Raw genomic sequence first — 14,131 nt, forward strand, 5'->3', positions numbered from 1 at the left:
CAGACAGCTTTAAAGATCAGAAGGAGGTCTCCTTCAGCCAGGAGAGGCGAGGGGAATCTGGACCTCCAGCAGCAGGCACTGCAGCTGCAACTTTTGGAGACTTCTGCCTAGAGCCCCTGGGGGCATTAAGCCACTGATCTGATTCTCAGCTGTGAGCTCCACCCATGGATGAGAAGGAGCACTGGCAGTGGAAATGGGGGTGCTTGTGGTGAGGAAATTTTATTTACAGGTTCTACGCAGAAAAGTTTTTGATTGCTCCCAGACCAGTGTGCAGGTCAGGAAGGGAGTAAACTCCTCTACCTTCATTGTGCCACTTTGGAGGAACTGAGAATTTACAGGTCCGCAGAAGATGCTCTCTTCTTGACAAAGGACTCACAAGTCAAATAACTGGCTGGGAAAATGCCCAGAAAAGGGAGAAAAAGAAGACAATAGAAGGTTACTTTCTTGGTGAACAAGTATTTTCTTCATTCTGTTAGGATGAGGAATAACAAAGCATTACCTCAGAGGAAGTCAAGGCTTCTGTGTCGAAAACCTCCAAAATAAATATGCAATGGTCTCAGACCATGGAAGAGCTCAAAAATGATTTTGAAAATCAAGGAAAAGTGGTGGAAGGAAAATTGGGAAGAGAAATGAGAGGTATGCAAGAAAATCATGAGAAGCGAATCAACAACTTGTTATAGGAGACCCAAAGAAATGCTGAAGAAAGTAACACCTTTGATTTTCCGATTCCAGGAGTCAAGATGGCAGAGTGATTGGTAATTGATATTTCCTTCGTCTTGATGACCTTGACCAGAACAGAGATTATTTCCCTGGAAAAAACCCTGGAACAGTGGGAGCAGCAGAAGGGGTAAACACACTCGCAGCACAAGAGGCTAGAAAGATCGCTAAGAAGGGTTCCTCATGCTGTGGCCCAAAGGCGATCAGTGCAGGATCAGAGCTGTCCCAGATAGTCCCACTCCAACAAACTGGGTGAAGTTCCTGAATCCCAGGGAGGTGAAGTCAGCAACTGCCAACGCCAGGACCACAGACATGCCTCAGCACCCCAGTGGAATCAGGAAGACATGAGCACAGAAAGCTGACCTTGCCTATGCTCTAGCTGAGCAGAGGAGCTGTCTGCATCCAGATCAACCCTCCCCCACAACTGACGAGCTTCTTCCAGGGTAATTGTGGGGAAACCCAAAAAGTCCTAACTGGCCTCCACTGTCAAACACTAGCCAGCTCAGCACCAGGTAAACGGCAGTATTTAATTTCTAGCTGAAAGCACCAGAGGCCACAACACACAAAGTCTCAAATTTTAGGCACAAGAATTATGGGACAGAGCTCCCTATGCCACAGATGCAGAGAATTACCTTAAAAGTCAGGAAAAGGGTTATTATCATGAGTAAAAAGCAACACAGAAAAGAAAAGACCACAGAATCTTTCTATGGGGACAAGAACTAAAGCATAAATACCAAACAGGTCAGCAGTGAGAGTGTACTCCCATCTGAAATTTCAGAAGGTAATATGAACTGGTGGAAAAAACAAAGAGCCTTCTTGAAAGAGCTCTGCAAGAATTTTAAAACCCAAATTATAGAAATAGAAGAAAAACTGACCAATGATTTTGAAAATATAGAAAAGAGTGCACTGAAGAGAACAGCTCTCAATAAAGGAAAATTGGACAAATGGAAAAGGAAGTACAAAACCTAACTGGTGAAAATAACTCCTTAAAAAGAACAATTGAGCAGATGGAAAAGGAGATTCCAAAGTTAACTGAAGAAAACAATTTGACAAAAAATAGAATGGGCCAAGTAGAAGCTAGTGAATCTAGGAGGCATCAAGAATCAGTCAAACAGAATCTAAAGAATCAAAAGACAGAAGAAAATGTAAAAAAAATGTAACTGGAAGAACAGCTGACCTTGAAAACAGATTCACGAGAGAAAATTTAAGGATTATTGGTATACCAGAAAGTCATGATGAAAAAAGAGGCTGGACAACATCATCCATGAAATCACCAAGGAAAATTGCCCAGAAGTTCTAGATACGGAGGGCAAAACAGTCATTGAAAGAATCCACCATTCACCTGCTGAAAGGGACCCCAAACTATAAACACCAAGGAATATCATTGCCAAATTCCGAAATTATCAAGTGAAGGAGAAAATACTGCAGGCAGGCAGAAGGAAACAATTGAAATATCGAGGAGCTACAGTCTGGATCACACAGGACTTGGCAGCTTCTACATTAAAAGTTTGAAGAAATTGCAATATGATATTGCATAAGGCAAAGTAGCTGGGACTACAACTAAGGATTAATTAGCCAGCAGAGCTGAGCATGTTATTTCAGGAAAGGAGAAGGATACTCAATTAAATAAGGAATTTCCAGGTCTTCCTGATGAAAAGGTCAGAATTCAACAGAAAATTTCATCTGCAAACGCAGATCTCAAGAGCAGCATAAAAAGGTGAAGAGGGGAAAAAACTTGTTACATGGCATTGGTAAACTGTTTACATCCCTATAAGGGAACATGATATTTGTTAATCTTGAGAATTGCATATTTATTATGAAAAGTAAAAAGGATATACGTAGATAGAGGGAGGGGATATAACTTTAATTATGTGATGATAACAAATGTGATTTAAGGGTGTTAAGGGATGGTAATTTGAGATGTGAAAAAGAAGAGGCAGAAAAAATAAATTCTTTCACAAAAAGAGGCACAATAATATATTCGAGTAGAGGGAAAGAAGGGAGGAGATGAGTATTGTTTGAAAGGTATTCTCATCTTATTGGATTCAAGGAGAGTACAATAAAGTCAGTAAATGTAGAAATACAACTGGCTCTATAAGAAATAGGAAAGGAAAGGGGAAAGAAAGGCGAGGGGAGGCTAAAAGAGAGGGAAGAAATATAAGGGAAAAGGGGATTAAAAGGGAGGGAGGCTGAAAGAAGGGAGGAGAGAACGAGGGAGGCAGCAGCCAAAAATTAAAACTCTTGGGGAAGGGAGAAGGGAGAAGTAAAAGAATAAATGAGGGGAAAAGGGATGGAGGTAAAGACAGAAATAATAATCATAACTGTGAATGTGAATTGGATAAACTCTCCCAGAAAACGGAGATGGATAGCAGAATGGATTAGAGACCGTAATCTAACAAAATGTTGTTCACAAGAAACACATTTGAAAAGGGGAGGTACACACAAAGTAAAGATAAAAGGTTGGAACAGAATTTATTGTGCTTCAGCTGATGGAAAAAAAAGCAGGAGTAGCAATCTTAATCTCAGACAAAGCAAAAGCAGAAATCTATCTAATCAAAAGAGATAAGGAAAGAAACTATATTCTACTAAAAGGCACCATAGACAATGCAGAAATTTCATTATTAAACATAAGTGCTCCGAATGATATAGAGAAGTGCTCCAAATTCTTAGAGAAGTTAAGGGAGTTACAGGAAGAAAGAGAGCAAAACTATACTATTGGGAGACCTCAGCCTCCTACTCTCTGAACTTGATAAATCTAACCGCAAAACAAACAAAAAGAAGTTAAGGAGGTGAAGGTGAATATAACTCTGGATAAGGCAGATATGATAAATACGTGGAGAAAATTGGATGGAGATAGAAAGGAATACACCTTTTCTCAGAGCTACATGGGACGTATATAAAAATTGACCATGTACTAGGCCACAAAAATCTCACAGTCCAGTGCACAATGGAAGAGATTGTCAATGTATCCTTCTCAGATCATAATGCAATAAAAATAATATGTATTCAAAGGTCATGGAAATATAAACCAAAAACTAATTGGAAACTGAACAACCTAATCTTTAAGAATGAGTGAGTTAAACAACAAATAATAGAAACAATTAACAACTTCATTCAAGGGAATGACAAGAATGAGACAACCTACTAAATTTTATGGGATATTGTATAAGCAGTTCTTGGGGGAAGTTTTATATGTTTGAATGCCTCCATGAATAAAATAGAGAAAGAGGAGATCAATAAATTGAGTATGGAGCTGAAAAAGCTCGAAAAAGAACAAATTGACAATCCCCAAGTAAATATCAAACTAGAAACTCTGAAAACCAAAGAAGAGATTAACAAAACTGAAATTAAGAAAACGATTGAACTAATAAATAAAAATCAGTATAGCTTTTAGTGAAAAAACAAAACAAAACAAAACCAATAAAATTGATAAACTTTTGATCAATTTGATAAAAAAAGAGGAAAGCCACATTACCAATTTCCAAAATGAAAAGGGTGGGGGGGAGGAACCAAGATGGCAGAGTAGAAAGACATACATGTGCTAGCTCCGAAGCCACAGCCCGTAAAATACCTGTAAAGAAGAACTCCCAACAAATTCTGGAGCAGCAGAAGCCACAGAACAAAGGAGTGGAGGAGATTTCTGTTCCACAAAGACCTGAAAAACTGACCCGAAAGGAACGTCACACACTGGACCCAGAGCAGAGCCCAGCCCTGCCTCGGCTGCGAGGCAGCGAGAGGAGCTGATCCGAGCAGGCTTCAGGGACGGCATCTCTAGCAGCCACCCAGGTCCCTCCACCCACGGGTGCTAAAGGTCAGTGAGAGAGTCTCTTTGGCTCACCGAGAGGAAAGCAGGGTGTCCCCATCACTCAGGCACCCTCGGGAGGCAGCAGCAGAGGCAGCAGCAGACAGGGGCTCTAAAAGCAGGCAGGAGCTTAGATCCATTGTGGAAGGTCTCCATGTAAACCCCCTGAGGGAACTGAGCCTCATGAGGCGGCCCTGCCCCCACCTGAGCACCTGAACTTAATCTCACACTGAATAGCAGCCCTGCCCCCTCCCAAAGCCCTGAGGCTGGGAAGCAGCATTTGAATCTGAGACACTAAGCGCTGGCTGGGGGGACCTGGAGGCGATGTAGGTATGGAGAGGACACTCAAAAGTCAAGTCACTGGCTGGGAAAATGCCCAGAAAAGGGGAAAAAAAGACCATATAAGGTTACTTTCTTGGTGAACAGTTATCTCCTCCAATCCTTTCTGATGAGGAAGAACAAGGCTTACCATCAGGGAAAGACACAGAAGTCGTCAAGGCTTCTGGATCCCAAACATCCAGAATAAATATTCAATGGGCTCAGGCCATGGAAAAGCTCAAAAAGGATTTTGAAAATCAAGTTAGAGAGCTGGAGGAAAAACTGGGAAGAGAAATGAGAGAGATGCAAGAAAATCATGAAAAGCAGGTCCACACCTTGCTAAAGGAGACCCAAAAAATGCTGAAGAAGATAACATCTTGAAAAATAGGTTAACTCAATTGGCAAAAGAGGTTCAAGAAGCCAATGAGGAGAAGAATGTTTTAAAAAGCAGAATTAGCCAAATGGAAAAGAAGGTTCAAAAGCTCACTGAAGAAAATAGTTCGTTCAAAATTAGAATGGAACAAAAGGAGGCTAATGACTTTATGAGAAACCAAGAAATCACAAAACAAAACCCAAATAATGAAAAAATGGAAGACAATGTGAAATATCTCATTGGAAAAACAACTGACCTGGACAATAGAGCCAGGAGAGACAATTTAAAAATTATGGGACTACCAGAAAGCCATGATCAAAAAAAGGCCTAGACATCATCTTTCATGAAATTATCAAAGAAAACTGCCCTGAGATTCTAGAACTAGAGGGCAAAATAAGTATTCAAGGAATCCACCAATCACCGCTTGAAAGAGATCCAAAAAGAAAAACTCCTAGGAACACAATGGCCAAATTCAAGAGTTCCCTGGTGAAGGAGAAAATATTACGAGCAGCTAGAAAGAAACAATTCAAGTATTGTGGAAATACAATCAGGTTGACACAAGATCTAGCAGCTTCTACATTAAGGGATCGAAGGGCTTGGAATATCATATTCCAGAAGTCAAAGGAACTAGGACTAAAACCAAGAATCACCTACCCAGCAAAACTGAGTATAATACTTCAGGGAAAAAAATGGTCTTTCAATGAAATCAAGGACTTTCAAGCATTCTTGATGAAAAGACCAGAGGTGAAAAGAAAATTTCACTTTCAAACACAAGAATGAAGAGAAGCATGAAAAGGTAAACAGCAAAGAGAAGTCATAAGGGACTTACTAAAGCTGAACTCTTTACATTCCTACATGGAAAGACAATATTTGTAACTCTTGAAACTTTTCAGTATCTGGGTGGTTGGTGGGATTACTCACACACACACACAGACACACACACACATACACGCACACACAAAGACAAAGAACACAGAGTGAATTGAATAGGAGGGGATCGTATCTTAAAAAAATGAAATTAAGTGGTGAGAGAGAAATATATTGGGAGGAGAAAGGGAGAAATGGAATGGAGCAAATTCTCTCTCATAAAAAGGCAAGCAAAAGACTTTTTAGTGCAAGGATAAAGAGGGGAGGTGAGAGAAAAACATGAAGTTTAATCTCATCACATTCGACTAAAGGAAAGAATAAAATGCACATTCACTTTGGTATGAAAACCTGTCTTACAATACAGGAACGTGGGGGTGAAGGGGATAAGCAGGGTGGAGGCATGATTGAAGGGAGGGCAGTGGGAGGAGGGATCAATTTGAATTCAACACTCATGGGGAGGGACAGCATCAAAAGAGAGAATAGAAGCAATGGGGGGCAGGATAGGATGGAGGGAAATATAGTTAGTCTTACACAATACGACTGTTTTGGAAGTCATTTACAAAACTACACAGATATGGCCTATATTGAATTGCTTGCCTTCCCAAAGGGAATGGGTGGGGTGGGAGGGAGGAAGAGAAGTTGGAACTCAAAGTTTTAGGAACAACTGTCGAGTACTGTTCTTGCTAGTAGGAAATAAGAAATACAGGTAATGGGGTAGAGAAAGTTATCTGGCACTACAGGACAAAAGAGAAGATAGGGACAAGGGAAGGGAGGGATGATAGAAGAGAGGGCAGATTGGTGATAGGGGCAATTAGAATGCTCGGTGTTTTGGAGTGGGGAGAGCGGACAAATGGTGAGAAAATTTGGAACCCAAAATTTTGTGAAAATGAATGTTGAAAGTTAAATAAATAAATTTTAAAAAAATTTAAAAAATGACAAGGGTAAACTCACCTCCAGTCAGGAGGAAATTAAAACAATAATAAGAAATTACTTTGCCCAAATGTACTCCCATAAATTCAACAATCTAAACGACATGGATGATTATTTTAAAAGACACAAATTACCCAGACTAACAAAAGTGGAGACTGAATACTTAAATAACCCCTTCTCCGAAAGAAAAATTGAACAAGCCGCCAAGGAACTCCCTAGAGAAAAATCTCCAGGGCCAGAAGGTTCACAAATGAATTCCATCAAACATTTTAAGAACAATTAATTCCAATATTATACAGACTATTTAGGAAAATAGGGAAAGGAGTCCTCCCAAATTCTTTTTATGATACAATTAAAGTTTTTATACCTAAACCAGGAAGAGGCAAAACAGAGAAAGAAAAGTGCAGACCAATTTCTCTAACTAGCATAGAGGCAAAATTTTTAAATAAGATTTTAGAAAAGAGAATATTAATCACGAGAATAATATAGTATGATCAGACAGAATTTATACCAAGAATGCAGGGGTGGTTCAATATTAGGAAAACTGTTAATGTATTTGATAATATCAACAACAAAACTGACAGAAACTACATGATTATCTCAACAAGATGCAGAAAAAGCTTTTGACAAAATGCAACACCCATTCCTATTGCTAAGAATAAATGGAACTTTCCATAAAATAATAAGCAGTATCTACCTAAAACCTTCAGCAAGCATTACATGCAATAGGGATAAGCTAGATGCACTTCCAATAAGATCAGGGATGAAACAAGGATGTCCATTATCACCACTATTATTCAAGATGGTACTAGAAATGTTAGCTGTAACAATAAGACAAGAAAAACAAATTGAAGGAATTAGCGTAGGCAAAAAAGAAACTAAGATATGATGATATTCTGAGAGAATCCAAGAGAATCAAGTAAAAAACTACTTGAAATAATAAACAAGTTTGCCAAAGTTGCAAGTCACAAAATAAACCCACACAAACCTTCCACATTTGTGTATATTACTAACAAAACCCAACAGCCAGAGATAGAAAGAGAAATCCCGTTTAAATCTAGGGTAGATACTATAAAGTATTGGGGAGTCTACCTGCCAAAACAGACCCAGGAATTATATGAACACAATGACAAAACATTTTTCACACAAATAAAGTCAGATCTAAGTAAGTGGAAATACATCAGTTGCTCGTGGGTCGGCCGCACCAATATAATAAAAACGACAATATCACCTAAATTTATTTACTTATTCAGTGCCACTCCAATCAAACTATCTGATAATTATTTTGTAGTGTTGGAAAAAAATAATATCAAAATTCATCTGGAAGAAGAAAAGGTCCAGAACAGCAAGGGAACTATTGAAAAGAATTGCTAGGGAAGGTGGCCTAGCTCTACCAGATCTGAAATTGTATGATAAAAAAGCAATTATCCAAACCACTTGGTACTGGCTAAGAAAAAGAAGGGTAGGACTATGGAATAGGTCAGTTACCCAAAACCCAGTAGTCAATGAATATCAGATTGACTAACATGACAAAACAGGGTGATGATAAATGTTGGAGAAGATATGGGAGACTTGGAACATTAATTCATTGTTGGTGGAGCTGTGAGCTGATCCAGCAATTCTGGAGAGAAATTTGGAACTATGCCCAAAGGGCTACAAAAATGTACATACTCTTGGACCAAGAGATCATAAAAATGAGAAAGAATTCCACATGTACAAAAGTATTTATAGCAGGACTCTTTGTGGTGACCAAAAAGTGGAAATCAAGGGGATGCCCATCAACTGGGGAATGACTGAATAAATTATGGTATATGAATGTAATGGAATACTATTGTGCTGTAAGAAATGATGAACAGGAAGAAATCAGAAAGGCCTGGAAAGACTTCTGTTAACTGTTGGTGAGTGAAAGGAGCAGAATCAGAAGAACTTTATACACAGAAACAATCTCAGCGTGCAAGGATTTTTTCTGGAAGAGTTTCAACTTCATTGCAATGCAAGGACTTAAAAAATTCTCCATGGTCTCTTAAGGCTAAATGCCTTCCACAGCCAGAGAAAGACCTATGGAATTCGACTGAAGAATGTAGCAGATCATTTTCTTTTGTATTGACACTTTGGTTTGTTTTATGATTTCCCCCACTCGTTCTAATTCTTCTATGCAACGTGACTAAGGCGAAAATGTATTTAATAGGAATGTATGTGTAGAACTTGTATAAAATTTTATGCCAACTCGGGGAAAGATGGGGAAAGGAGGTGGGAAGGAGGGGGAGGGAGGGGGAAAAATCTAAGTTATATGGAAGTGATTGTAGAACAATGAAAACAAATAAAATAATAATAATAATAACAACAACAATAAAATAACGCCTTTAAAAATAGGCTAACTCAATTGGCAAGTGAGTTCCAAAAAGGAAATGAGAAGAAGAATGCTGTAAAAGACAGAATTAGCCAAATGAAAAAGAAGGTTCAAAAGCTGACTGAAGAAAATAGTTCTTTCAACATTAGGATGGACCACACGGAAGCTAATGATTTTTTGAGAAAACAAGAAATTTAAAAATAAAACCAAAAATTGAAAAAAAAAAGAAACTAATGAGAAATATCTTATTGGAAAAGCAAATGACCTGGAGAATAAATTCAGGAGAGAAAATTTTAAAATTATGGAACTACCTGAAAGCCATGATCAAAAAAAGAGCCTACACATCATCTTTTATGGAATTATCAAGGAAAACTGCCCTGATACTCTACAACCAGAGGGCAAAATAAATATCGAAAGAATCCTCAAATCACCTCCTGAAAGAGATCCAAAAAGAGAAACTCCTAGGACTATTGTAGCCAAATTCCAGAGTTTCCAGGTCAAAGAGAAATTGTGCAAGCAGTTAGAAAGAAACAATTCGAATATTGTGGAAATACAGTCAGGATAACACAGGATGTGGCAGCTTCTTTGCTAAGGAATCAAAGGGCTTGGAATATGATATTCCAGAAATCAAAGGACCTACGAATAAAACCAAGAATCACCTACCCAGCAAAAGTGAGTATAATAATTCAGAGAAAAAAAACGATCATTCAGTGAAATAGAGGACTTTCAAGCATTTTTGATGAAATGATAAGAACTGAATAGAAAATCTGACTTCTAACTACAAGAGTCAAGAGAAGTATGAAAAGGTTAAGAGGAAAGAGAAATCATAGAGGAGTTTCTAAACTTGAACTGTTTACATTCCTACATGGAAATATAATTTTTCTAACTCTTGAGACTGTTTTCAGTATTCAGGTAGTTGGAGGGATTATAAAGACACACACACACACAAATACACAGACACACACAGAGAGAACACAGGACGAATTGAATCAGAAGGGATGATACTTAAAAAATAATAAAATTGAGGGATAAAAGAGGAGTATATTAGGAGGAGAAAAGGAGAAATGGAATGGAGCAAATTGTCATTCACAAAGGAGGTAAGAAAAGGTTTTTTCAGTGAAGAAGGAAAGGGAGGAGGTGAAAGGGAAAAAGAGAAGTTTACTCTCTTCACATTTGGCTTAGGGAGAGAATGACATGCTCCTTCAGTTTGGTGTGAAAATATTCCTTGCACTACAGAAGGGTAGAGGAGAAGGGGACAAGCGGGTTGAGGGAGGTGATAGAAGGGAGGACAAATGGGAGAAGGGAGTAATCAGAAGCAAACACTTTAGGGGAGGAACAAGGTCAAAAGAGAGAACGGAATAAATGGGGGGGTAGGATAAGATGAAAGGAAATATAGTTAGTCTTACACAACATGACTATTATGGAGGTATTCTACAAAACTACATTTATACAGCCTATGTTGAATTGTTTGCCTTCTCAGTGGGGATGGGTGAGGAGGGAGGAAGGGAGAGAAGTGTGAATTCAAAGCATTAGGAATGAATATTGAGAATTGTTTTTGCATACAACTGAGAAATAAGAAATATAGGTAAGGGGATATAGAAATCTACCTTGCCCTACAAGAAAAGAGAGAAGAAGGGGATAAGAAAAGGGAGGGGTGTCATAGAAGGGAGGGCATCTTGAGGGAAGGGACAATCAAAATGCAAGGTGTTATGGGGTGGGGGGAGGGCAGAGATGGGGAGAAAATTCGGAACCCAAAATTTTGTGGAAATGAATGTTGAAAACTAAAAATAAATAAACTTAAAAAAAAACAAAACAACAACAACACCACACTGACTTCCAAACTGTCCAAAGATATGAATGCTCCCTTAACTGCCTGATCTAATGGTCTTTTCTCAGTCCTCATCCTACTTGACCTTTCTGAAGCCTTTTCAAACTAGAACCCTTTTCACCTTGATATTCCTAACTCCCTGTGTTTTGTAACACTACTCTTTTCTGGTTCTCCTCCTAAGTTTCGGCTTCTCTCCTCAGTCTCCCTTGCAGATTGCCATCCCCATTAACCTGACCTCCTAGAAAGCAGGGACAGCCCTCAGATTTCTTTGTATCTTTTGTGATTAGCTGGGTTCGTGGAACATAAAACGAGATTAATAAAAGCAGAAAGCATTTTTCTGCTTTGTTGCTTTTACACTCCTTATATAGTGAACATATTTCTCTAGATGGCAGGTAGGTGGCCCAGGGAATAGGAGTGCTGGGCCTTGGATCAAGGAGACACATCTTCATGGGTTCAAACCTAGCCTTACACAAATATCAGTTACGTGGCCCTGGTCAAGTCATTTAACCTTGTTTGCCTCAATTTGCTCATCTGGAAAAGGACAAGGAGAAGGAAATGGCGAACCACTCTGGTATGTATGCCAGGAAAATCTCCCGAAGGCCTTCACAGAGAGTCAGGCACAAGTGAAAGGCTGCAAACAGCATTTCACTAGAACAGGGTACCATTTGCTCCCACCACACCACTGGGAAAGCGGAAGTCAGCTGGAGGCTGGCTAAAGGAAAAGTGAAGGAGTTTCCCTTCATTAAAAATGGGTAGGCAGGAGGGGAAGGGGGTGCCAGCAGTCAGGACTTGGGATCCACTCTCCAGTAGGCAGAGCCTGACCCTGCGCTGTCCCAGATGCTGAGGGCAAGAGCTTGGCCAAGGGGTAGCCCAGACACAGGCACCTCCGTGGAGGGAGGAGGAAGGGGTGTCTGAGGCTGTTCCTGGGGGCCGTCCCTTCACTCTCCCCCACTGCCCTCTCACCTGCACTTTTCATCCACATCGTTGACTCCAGGCTTTTCGTGCAGCAGCAACTTCCACACTTTCTCCACATTCCCGAAGGCGGCAGCTTTATGGATCTTATCGAGGTCCTTGGCTTTCAAGATGTAACCAGTAGCCGGGTCGAAGGGTCGGATCCCGCTGTCCCTCCGGGAGAAGTAGGTGGGAGCTGTGCCTTCAGCCCTCCTGCCAAAGATATTTAAAATCTTCTTCATGTTGTCAGCGGGTCTCAGAGAGGGTGGGGGAATTCACGAGGAGTTCTCCCTTGGTGTCACGGACTTCTCTGGGCGTTCGCTGATTCTCCAAAGAAAACTTTTACCGCCAGAGGCGCCAAGTGAAGTGACTCCTAAGCCAGTAACAGCAAGGAATCGATCCTAGAGACGGCTGTAGCCCTAGCAACGCCTCGAGGGGGACCGAAATGCGCATGCGTTCTCCAGATGCAGGAGTCACGCGCATCGGCCCAACGGTAAAGCTAAGCCTGGGTGAGTGCACACGTGCCAGGTCAGTTAGCTCTCCGCGGGAGGGGTCCACAGCTCAAGATCACTAGGGTGGCTGAGCCCTGGGCTGGCTGCTTCCTGTGCTGGAGGTTCTGTGGAGCCTCGAGCTGTGACAGGATGCATAGAAGACGCGGGGGAGGTGATGGGGGCCATGTGAAACCTAAGGGGAGGGTGGGGCATGTGGATTGGGAGGACCTGGGTTCGAATGTCGAATCCCGGACCCGCTCTGTTGTTTCCCTTTGTGAAGTCGGGTAAAGCACTTCCTCTCTGAGCCTCAGTTTCTTCTTCTGTACAGGGAAGACTTGGGTCTCGATATCTTCCCAAGTGTCTGCCAGCCATGAATAATTCTGTGAAGCCCAGACTGAAAACCAGCACCATGTTGGTGCTCTGATGTCTGATGGATACCCTGGGGCAAACGCAGTCTAGGTTCCTCTCTCCTCTGATTCTTCCTTCAGGAGGACAGGGCAATGATTCCTCTGGGACAGGGAGCCTGGCACAGGGAGGGTGGAGCTGGCCTTAGCCAGGCAACCCTGGGTTCGAGCCCAGCCTGAGCAGAATTACAGTTGCCCTATTGATGCTGTTATTAGGGTGGGGCCTGAGGGAGTTACAGCAGTTCTTTGGAAAAAGATATCTCAGGTTCAGCTGATTATATGTAAGGCTAGAGAACAGAATGAGACTATTTTTTTTTTTAACATGGCCAAAGCAGAAATTTATTTTGCTTGACTTGACAAGCGTATCAGTGGAGTTTTGATGTTCTTTCTTTCTCAGTGAGGAGTAGGGCAATTGGATGAGAAAAGGTAGATTTCTTTTTGAAAAAAAAAATGATAAAACAAAATTTTAAAAATATACCTATTACATACCTACATGATAGTGATAGATTATTGCACAGGAAAAAATGATGAGAAACAGGAGGCCCCAGTAGAGAGCAGGCCAGCCTGTAGGTCAAGAAAATGAGAGTTCAGGTTCTACCCTGCCATATTCAAACTGTGGAACCCTTGGAATGCCATTTAACCTTTCAGGGATCTGAGGCAGCTCTCCTATAAGCCTCTAAGGATAGAGATAAGTTGTTTATCTACACAAGTGGAAGGAGTTAACACTGTTGGAATTGCTAGTAAAATGACAGGTCTGAAAAAAAGAAAAAGAAAAAAGAGGAATTGTACATAACAGGTATTCAGAGAAAGGTGGGAAAATGTATGTGGACTAATAGAATTAAATGAACATAACCAGGAGAACAGCACAAAACAGGAAAATCACAATGGAAATGAAGCGCGCAAAGACAGTCACATTGTAATTGTGATGACTAAGCTTTGAGATTAGCCCAAGAGAATTAGGAAATGAAGCTTGCCTACCCACTCTGTGGAGATGGGGAACTGTGGGAGCAGAATGTCACACAGGTAGTAAATGTCTGAGGCCATGTGAACTAAGGGCTTCCTGACTCCTAAGGCTCTACCCCCTGACCACATTGTTGCCT

The 14,131-nt window shown here is 40.7% G+C and overlaps 1 protein-coding gene across 10 annotated transcripts in view; it reads right to left on the reverse strand.

Annotated features, from left to right (window-relative positions):
- Positions 1–12,564, reverse strand: part of LOC140524823 (ankyrin repeat domain-containing protein 26-like) — a 90,712-nt gene extending 78,148 nt beyond the window's left edge. For 8 of the 10 annotated variants that reach the window (XM_072639624.1, XM_072639625.1, XM_072639622.1 and 5 more), the window contains exon 1: positions 12,149–12,564. The gene's annotated coding sequence lies outside the window, so the exon portion shown is untranslated. The remainder of the gene's footprint in view (positions 1–12,148) is intronic. The other 2 variants (XM_072639629.1, XM_072639628.1) reach the window with 2 other exon arrangements.
- Between the last annotated feature and the right edge of the window lie 1,567 nt (positions 12,565–14,131).

The sequence above is a fragment of the Notamacropus eugenii genome, chromosome 2, assembly GCF_028372415.1.
Source record: "Notamacropus eugenii isolate mMacEug1 chromosome 2, mMacEug1.pri_v2, whole genome shotgun sequence".
NCBI lineage: Eukaryota > Metazoa > Chordata > Mammalia > Diprotodontia > Macropodidae > Notamacropus > Notamacropus eugenii.